A 10,076-nucleotide genomic window follows, 5' to 3' on the forward strand; every position below is an offset into this window, starting at 1 on the left:
TCTCTGACTAGCAGACCAGACTGTACAAGGCCTGCGTGTCAATGTAGTGCCAGGGACTGCAAACTCATCTGGTCTTCTCTACTTGTTTCACTGAGAAGAAAACACAGGGGGTAAGAATGTTCCCAGGGCCACACAGCCAGGACATGGTGGCAGCAGGACGCAGCAGGAAAACCTTGATGCCAGGGTCAAGTCCATCAGTGAGTGAGTCGTCACATGAGTTGTCCTCAGTCCATTCCTCACTCACCAACGGCCGTGTTTACAGCTGGAGGGTGGTTCCCAGAGCCTTGCAGACCACTGGGGTGGTGACTGCATCCTCCACTGGGACCCACAGAGCCGTGGGATGGGGAGGAGCGATGCAAAGGGAGAATGGCGAGGACGAGGCTGGGTCCCCCGTACCTAGGGCAGCACCTGGCGTGCAGCAGAACTCGGTGATGTCTGTTGAGTGCTTGAATAACTTGGGAGGGGTCTGGATTTCTGCTCGTAGGAGTCCAAAAGGGAAAAGCTAGGGCCAATGAAAGGATACCACGGGAGGGTAAACCAGTGGGGTACATGATCCCCAAGAGGGAGTATGGGTAAGCCAAAGCCCTCCTCTAATGGTTCACATTCATTCGCCACAGATCCACTGTGAGCTAGCGAGGGGGCCCTGGAGTGTTTTAGCCACACCCTGCACCTGAGGCTTATGATAAAGGCACAGGCACATTTTCCTGCCTCGTGAGCCCGGGGCTCCCTGGGGCCACTGCACTGGTGGGGGCTGGGGGCTGTGTTTCTATGTTTATCACATGATCCCAAGCTCCTGGAAGAGGGCGGGTGACTTGCCTTTGGAGTTGCGGGCCCCTCTCAAAGTTATGAGGCACTACATACAGCCCTGAAGGATTTCCCTCATTTAGGAAGAGCTGATGTCCCCCATTCTACTGGGGAAGACTGTGTGCACGTGGGCTGCCTTGGGTCCTGGCAATACCCTTTGACCGGTATGCGGGCAGAGCAATACTGTGAGGGGCTTGTCGTCCGGAGTCTTTATTCTAATTTGGGGAACAGCAAAGTGGCCTCTCCCATTGCAGGCATGGCCGTGGTTCCACTTCCAAGCAGAAAAACACATGGCAGCTCTAGTGACGGGATGGGCTTGCTCACCTGGTTGGAAAGAGCACGTGCTGGCCAGAGTGAAGCAACAGATGCAGTCATAAAATCATTCAGGACCGAGAACCTGGGCTGGGCCAGACTGAGGCTTGAGGACAAGAGAAGGAGGGAGGAAGGGCGGGGAGGAGACCCTCTGAGATGCACGCTCCAGGTCCTGGATGTCCCAGTGGAGACTCAGGGCAACCCCGAGCCTGGAGGTAGGGAGGTTTTCCTTCCACCTGCCCTGGGCAATTAGAATATAAATGTAGGAACTTTGTAGAGCTCAAGGATTTTACTAACAGCCTTCCTGATTGGTTTATTCTTCCATGAAACAAACACTGAATACCTACCAAGTGCGTGGTGATGTACCATGCTTCTGATATGCAAAGATAAGCTGAAACCCCAAAACTCGGTCTCTGGCCTTCTGGGAGCTTATAATGGGGAACCAGAAGCATTTCTCCAATATGTACGTTTTCAAACTGTTTCAATATTTTTAATCAAGTTTCTTGTCATGTCTCAAAGAAGCCCTGGTGGGGAAATGAGGCAGGGGAGACTGGGGCAGTTTCTGCCCCACATGATGCTCTTCTGAGCCCACGGATGTTGAAGGGTGCTTAGGCCACCCTTCCACCATGACCCATCCAAAAGACTAGTGGATGACACCCACTGAAGCCACCTCCCTTACCTGAAGCTTTATGCTGCTTTCCCCTGCTATTTCTCTTGGGCCCTTGCAAAGAAATGCCATTTCATGCCTGCTTTCCCAGATGTATGCCCTGAGCCAGCCACCATTGCTCAGCTGATGTCAGGGACACTGGAGAGAAGGGCTAAAAATAGCTCTGATTTGATGCGCTACTCTCAGGGGTGAGCTGGCAGCTAGTCCCTCCACCTTTCCTCCACACTCAGCGGAGTGTATGTGTGTTGGCGGGGGAGGGGAGCAGGGACTTCCAAGGTCAGCTAGGAAGTGAAAGGTTCTAGTCTGTGCTCATACTCAAAGAGAGCCCATGGCCCATAGTTGGGGTTGTGTGGGCACACGCATTCCCCTATGCCAGGCTCCAGGGCCCCTCGAGCCACCTGGGCCTGGCATTTCAAGTGGTTTTGAGGGAGTCCACAGGTGGACTTGTGCATGGACACATGTGTATATGCTCATGTGGATGTTGAGTGCACGGTGCTGTGCCTGTGGTCAAGTGCTAGGGCCAAGAAGTCCCTGGGCAGGTGCACCTGCTGTCCTCCTTGAGCTGGGGGTGTCTGACATCTCACAGCCCCAACTGATTTGCTTTTGTCTTCCTTAACTGTCCAGAGAGGGGTAGAAAAGCTGTTTCATTGTAGCATTATCCTGCCAGGCTGGCTGGTAAGTTTTCTCTTGTGTACAGCCTAAGTTTTTCCTACTTTTTCATTGAGCTCCTGGCCCCATTCTGGCCATCTATGTTGGGGCGTGTGCATTTCATGTATTCGAAGCTGGGCTTGCAGGTATCTCTCCGCCAAATGAGACCAGTCTTCCATCAGTGCAGGGGCTATATCCACCTTAGCACCCCTGATTGGATGTCACCGTGGTGGGCCGGGGCCACTGGGTGTACAGATATCTGTCCTGGGGGCCAAAATCTAGCTGGGAGGCATCTTTCCACATAAGTGACTTTGCCACAGTGTGGGCTGCAAGCAGAGTTATTGTAGTGCAGGACAGAGGCCTCGAGGAGGGGAAAACAGGCAGGTGACAGAGCCAAACGGAGGCTTAAATTTGGCTTTCTAATTTGGACATACTCTGAGCCTCGGTTTCCTGATCTGTAAAATGGGGCTAGTAGGTTATCCAACACAAAGAGTAAATGAAATGGAGAGGGAGGGGGAATGAGAGAAAGATAACAAACAGGAGAGTGCAGTGTATGGGGTTAGAAGCAGCCTGTCTGGACCCCGGCTACCTGGTGCGAATCCCGGGCTCTATGTCTTTGGGCTTTCTCTTACTTCTGTTTCTTTAGTGTAGACAATCTTCAAGTTTTTGTGTTGAATGACTTAGTGTGAGTAGAGTACTTACATTGTGCCTGCCTTCCAGGGAAACCCAATAAATGGGAGCTATTACTATACTGGGGACCCAGTATAAGTGGAGTCTGGGGAGGAAAATCATTTGCCCCTGAGATGGAGTACGGCCTGTGAAAGTGGGGCTGCTCCTGCCTGCGAGCTGTGGGCTCCATGGGAAGTAACGGAGAGCCACACCTGTTGGCTCTCCAGCCGGTGGGGACAGTATCAACAAAGACATAGAAACAGGCACACACCAGGAAGGTCTGGGGATGGAGAGCCATTAGGTGCAGTCAGGGGTCAGGGAGCAGGTGTGGGAGAGGGGTGGGGGTGGCAGGAGATTGAATCCTTGGATGCAGAGCCAAGGGGGAGCCACCCAGGTGACCAAATCTAGGTCAGCTTCGATGTCCTCCTCTGTAAAATGGGAATGGTGGTAACAGTAATGGCAGAGGCTTGCAGGCTGCTCCCTGACCCTGTCTATGATGACTCAGGTGCTGACTGACTCCCCCCTGCCCTCCAAGATCTGTGAATGATCTGGAAGGACTAGAAGGACTTTTGCTCTGTCCTACTGCCTACTCCTGCTCCAGGACTACAGGAAACAGCCACAGAGCTTCCTACTGGGCACAAAGTCAAAGGCATGCAGGTAGGAGCACAGCTTCTATGCCCCAGAGCCTCGGAGCCCCCCAGTTGACACCTTCCTGAGTGGCCCTGGTGACCTGGCTCAGCAATTCTCAGCAGGCAACAAACCCTAGGCTGGTGAGGTTTCCAAACGAGCCCTGTGAAACCTGCTTCCGCCACCCCTCCTTTGGGCCAGTCTCTCCTACAGCCACTGCACGGCCACCGGCCCTGGATCCTTCCAGCCCTGGGATGTGGTCAGGAATGGAAAGGACGCATGAGAGGCAGTGCTTCCACCCCAAGAAGGACGGGCCAGACAAGAACGCAGGTCTTGCAATGGCACAGCAGCCCCCAGCCCCTGGACTGCTTCCCTGACAAGTCAGAATTCCCAAATAAACCAGGCGTAGGTGGGGTAGAGCAGAATATATGTGAACAGAGTTTCGGGGTCCTTTGCGAGTTCAGAGAGCAGTGAGCCCTTGGGTGCTTTGGTGACAGCCAGGCCAGCTTTGTCCTTGATATTGGGGGTGGTGTGTCATCGGATCTGGAAACCCCTGAACCCTCTCACTTGTCATCCGCCTGGCACCACCGTACCCCTGTTCTCTGAGCTGGCTCACAGCTACTGAAGACGGTTCAGCAGCTGGATGCGGGTTCGGCTTTTCCTCTGTCCTGTGCGTGCGCCGTCCTCCCCAAGGAGGCTGTGATGACAGTGAATGGCCAGGAGCAGGTGGCACTGGGGGGGGTGGGCCGCAGGGGGAAGCACAAGGGGAGACCCCCCACCGTGCTTCAGGGTCGGCTGGGACACAGGGATGCAGTTGTGTGCCTACAGGTGTCTGTAAAGCCGAGGCTTAGAGGTGTGCAGCACACACATGTATATGGCACTTTGTACGTGTGTGTTTCTGTGCTGTGCGGGACACACTGCATCGATGTAGTGTGGCTGTGTGAGCGCATGAACGTCACCTGTAGTTATCATGTACACACCGGGGATGTCTCCATGCAAAGTGTGAGGACATTGTGAGTACAGTGTGCGTGTGTGTCTGTGTGTGGTGTTGGTGTGGAGTGGGTTCTTGAGGGTGGAGTGTGTCTGAATGCAGGTGCATACGAGTGCATGCTTGAGAGAGCATGTACGCCATACCCACCCAGGTAAGGGTCAAGGTGCATCATGTGGTCCTGGAGGCATGGTTACTTGTATTTAAATGCAACAAAAATTTAAAGACATTTTAAAAAAATAGTGAAGAGCTCTCCAGGTGAATGACCATATTATTGTTAGTTTCAGATAAAAAGTATGTCTTTAGTTCGAGGTCAGCTCTTTCCAGAAAGAGCTGGAACACTTCTTGGCCACAGAGGGGTCAGTGTGTTGACTCCATCATGGCTACCCTGCAGGCCTGGTTGCTGGTGGCAGAGGCAGCCCTGGTTCAGGGGGTCCACAGCCCTGGACAGACTGTTGGGGGCCTGAGTGCTGCTATGGCCTTGGCCCAGACCCACTTCTAGGTTTCGAGGTCCTCCTTGGTGAGGCAAGGCCCTGATGGGTGGAGTGGTCTCATACCGCCAGCCTCTCTAGCCTCCTCACCTCGGGGCTCTCAGGGGCCAGCAGGTAGCATGGCCACCCAGACGGTGGGCTCTGAGCTCTGGAGGTGGGGATTCGGCCCAGCCCTGCTACCTCATTCAGTCAGCAGATGTTCTGCCAGCTCCTTCTGTGGGCTGGGGGCTGACCAGGGGCTGGGGCACAAGGGGTGCAAAGCTGAGCACAGTGCCTACTCTCCTGGGCTTACAGGCCCACAGGAGTGACAGTTCTTAACTACCACACACATACACACACACACACACACACACACTCACACACACACATAGCAGCCCCATGGTCATTGCTACAAAGAAAGCTTCCCAGGGCTCTGGGGGCCTGCACATGCATGGGGTCAGCAAACACTGGCCGGGTGGCACCAGCAAGTTCCTGACAGCCTCCTCATCTCCAAAGGTGGGTAGTGGTGCCTGCCTCCTGCAGTTGAGGGGGGTAGGTGTGCAGTTAGATGAGACGGTGCAGGTAAAGCCACAGGTCTGGCGGGTGCTGAGTGGCTGTTATACTCTACTCTGAGCTGTTGTGTTGTTGTTACACTAACCTCTATTCCTGCTTCCAAGTACGGACCCTGCAGACATTCTGCAGTTTGAGACTTCTGGAGCAGAACAACCATTTGGAGAGAAGGGGGAGTGAGGGTGGGTGGAGGGGTGTTTAGGGGGAGGAGTGAGATGAGAAGGGCCAGAAAGGCAGGATGTTGTTCAGCTTGTGGGGGGAGGCTGTAGGCAGGGAGGCAGACACAGGAGAGGGTGGAAGGAGGACAGAGCCTTCTGTGGTGGGGGTGGGGAGGCTCCCAGTATCACGAAGGCAAGGAGGAACAGCCCCCTCGTTGGGCTCTGCCTGAGGTCTGCCTCCCCAGGAGCCACTGAACCTCCACGGCCCCCTCCCTTGGTGTGTGAGGAGCCTGGTCTGGTGGCCCAGCCCTGTGGGCCTCCTGGCAGCTTGGCAGCCGGGCCCAGAGCTGTGTCCTCGCATGACCTCAGCCTCGGCATCCCATTTGTCCTGAGCCAAATGCATGTCGGTCCAGGGCCCAAGAGGACAGCCCATTGCAAGGAACCAATTGCATCTCTGTGCTGGCTGAAGGGAAGAGGTTGCCCTTTCAGTTGCTTGGATGGGGGAAGCGGGGAGACGGGGGCCCCTGCCAGCTAGGGAAAGAGGCGATGTGCTGACTGGAGGGTCATCAGCTTATGGGTGACAGCTCATGTGGTGGCCTCTGTGTCAAGTCCTGTATGTCCTGGGTAAGTTCTACTCCTGTCGACCAAGATGCGCTCCTCGAGGTGGGACGCCAGAAGCCCCACGGGGAGGGCAGGAGATGTGTTGTGCGGTTTGTTTCAGCTCTGCCATCAGACTGCGTCTGTAGGTGAGGCAAAAAGGTGGGGGTCCACCACCACTCTCCACCCCTGCCCCTAGAACCTGGCCTCCCCTCCCCACCGGGGTCGGCTCTGCACCTGTGGGCTGCAGGTAGAATGCAGGGGCGGCCACAGCCTCCATCTGGCCTCCACCCAGCAGATTTCTAGTGGCTTCCTGGGGTCACAGTCCTTCCCTGACGGCCATGTGGGCTCTGGAGGGGCGGCCCTATCACAGTGACACCGGCTGGCCCCGAGCCAGGACACGCGCGTACGGAGAAGGAAGGCAGGCCTGGAGCTGTTTGGTACTTGCAGTTGGAGTCCTGCCCCTGTGCCAGCAAGACCTGTTTATACTTCCTGCTTCAGGATGTCACACCTCATCTTAGGTTCTGCCTTCCCTTCCTTAGGGAAGCTTTAGGGACTAAGGCCAAACCAGAGGGGGGCCTGAGTCACCACCCTCTTAGGCCACCAGCACTCCCTGGGTGGAATAGAAGAGCTCACAGAATTGGGTTCCTGAAGAAGCCAGATGCTCAGTGAGCAGTGGGAGCTGGACAGTGCTAAGACCCTTACCTGAGTCTACAGTCAGATCCCTGGACTCACCCCAGCGGCCCCCACAGCAGCTCATTTGTCTCTGGGGGCTTCTGGGGTAGGACTGTGGGGCCGGCTCTGCGTTAGATCCTGGTAGCCCCTACACACGTATTCCCTACCCAGGCTCAGGGCAGCCCCCCGGGAGGTGAGTCAGTGCCCTGTGGCCATTCCTCCTCCCAGCGGGGGTGCCATCAGCAGTCTTGTCCTCAGTGGCCAGGTGCTCGGGGGCCAGGCCCAAGGAAGGGAGGCAGGAAGTCCTGCTGCTTCTCCTTTGCTTGGGCTCTTCTGCCCTCCTAGCGCGTAGGCATTTTGAGTGTTCCGTCCCTATTCTGGGTACAAGTTCTTCGTTGTCTTCGTGGGATATGTGATTTGCAAATATTTTCTCCTGTTCCCAGCTTGTGTTTTCATTCTCTTAATGTCATTCACAGAGCACAAGTTTTTAATTTTGATGAAATCCAATTCGATTTTTTCCTTTTATGGATCATCCTATTTCTAAGAGCTCTTCGCGAATGCGAGATCACAAAGATTTTCTCCTGAAAGTTTTATGGTTTTAGCTTTGAATCTCTGATACATTTTAAGTTAGTGATTGCGTGGGAAGGACTCATTGTGCCCACATCATTTGTTGAAAAGACTGTCTTCTCTCCATTGAATTATCTTTACACCTTCAATCAAAAATCAGTTGCCCTATATGTGTAGATTTGTTTCTGGACTCTTATCTGCTCCATTGATCCGATTCTCTCTCCTTGCCAACACCACACTGTCGTAATTACTGTAGCTTTATACTAAGTTCTAAAATCAGGTAGTGTGAGTTCTTTAAATTTATCTCGTATTTCCTCCCAAAATTCCGTTGGCTGTTCTAGTTTGTTTGCCATTCCCTATAAATTTTAGAATCTGCTTGTTTATATCTGCAAAAATTACTGCTGGGACCTTTACTGAAATCATGTTAAATCTATACATTAATTTATAGAGAATTGTCATTATGTATCATCACTATATTGAGTCTTTCAACCCATGAACATGGTATGTCTATGATTTAGATTTTCTCTGATTTTTTTTATTAGTGTTTTGTAGCTTCAGCATACAAACCTTGCACATTTTATTAGATTTATTTCTAAGCATTTCATCTTTTGGAGCTAATTTAAGTGGTATATATTTTTAAATTTTCCATTTCCAATTGTTCATTAGTACTCCACAGAAACATATTTAATTTTCGTATGCTGACATTGTGTCACGAGACCTTGCTAAACTTATTAATTCTGTGAGCTTTTTTGCATCTTTCTTGGGATTTCTCATGTAGATAATGATGTCATTTCCAATAGGACAACTTGACTTCCTTATTTGCAATCTATATATACTTTATTTCTTTTTCTCGACTTATTGTACTGACTGGGACTTCTAGTATGATACTGAGTAGTAGTGGTAAGAGTAGACATCACTGCCTGTTTCTGATCTTAAGAGGAAAGAATTCAACTTTTTGAGTATGGTATTAACTCTGGGTTTGGTGGGTGTCCTTCATCTGTCAGGTTAAGGAAGTTCTCTTTTATTTCTAGTCTGTTGAGAATTTCTGCTTTTTTTTTTTAAATCATGAATCGACATTGAATTTTGTCAGATGCCTTCTTTCTGCATCAATTAATGTAATGTGTGTTTTGCCTTATTAATATCATTGATTGCATGGATTGATTTTTGCATGTAGAATCAGCCTTACATTCACTCCCAAGATGAACCCAACTGGCTATGGTATATCATTCTTTCTATATGTTACCGGATTTGATTTGCTAATGTGTTGTTGAGGCCTTTTGCATTTCTATTTATGAGGGATATTGTCTGTAGTTTTATTTTCTTATACAGTGTTTGTCTGGCTTTGATACCAGAGGAATGCTTACCTCATAAAATGAATGGGAAAGTGTTCTTTTCGCTCTTACATTTTTGGGGGAAAAAGTGTAGAATTGGTGATATTTCTACTTTAAATGTTTGGTAGACTTTATTTTTCTGAATGAGGATTCTTTAAGTTTTGGCCCAACGAAACCATCTGGGGCTTTGAGAGCAGGTGGTTCGGTATAGTCAGAGGTTTCAGAATACTGTTTCTGAGAGTGTCACGAGAAGTAGCAGGTGACTGTAGGCCCAGACAGCAAATCTGTTCAACCTCCTGCTTCTTTCAGAAATCACTTATTTCCCATCCTCACCAGTTTTAGGCAGACCTACAGCTAACTCCCAGTGGGGCAACATAGTTTGGGTAAGACCTTCTTTGATTTGCCTGAACTATGACTGGCTGTGTGCCTTTAGGGGAACCACTCTACCTCTCTGAGCCTCAAATGGGCCAATGGGGAAAAGAAGATAACAAAGTATCTTCCCTCAAGGGGCTGGTATAAGGGTGAGAATGTACTCAGAGAACTAGAAAGTTCTTCTGGAGGCAGATATAAGGAACCTTAAACAATTTCATGGTTTACAAAGTACGAGGAAGACACAGAACTGGGGAGGGGAGAATAAGCTGAAGGAAAAATGGGAGGGGAGCACCTCAGGAGGCAGCAATAGCTGTCCTCTGAGCCTTCTGTTCTCCCGGATAGTGTCACAGGCATTTGAGCCCCTGTGACCCTCAGAGGGGGCATGATTACATGGGATCCCACTCTGGGCCAGGCATTTCAAAGATATGGAACCTGAGGTTCAGAGAGGTTAGGAGACGTCCCCCAAGATAACACAGCCAGTGGGAGAACTGGACCAGAGCCCCGGTGTTCTGCTTTTCCACTCTAGTAAGGGGAACAAGGTGGACCAAGTTCAGAGGAAAAGAGGCAAATGGTCCATCCCTGGTTGGCACATGGATAAGAGTTAAGAGCACTGGCCCTGAA

Source organism: Ursus americanus, chromosome 13 (genome assembly GCF_024610735.1).
Source record: "Ursus americanus isolate L20-20 chromosome 13, mUrsAme1.1.p, whole genome shotgun sequence".
NCBI classification, from domain to species: Eukaryota; Metazoa; Chordata; class Mammalia; order Carnivora; family Ursidae; genus Ursus; species Ursus americanus.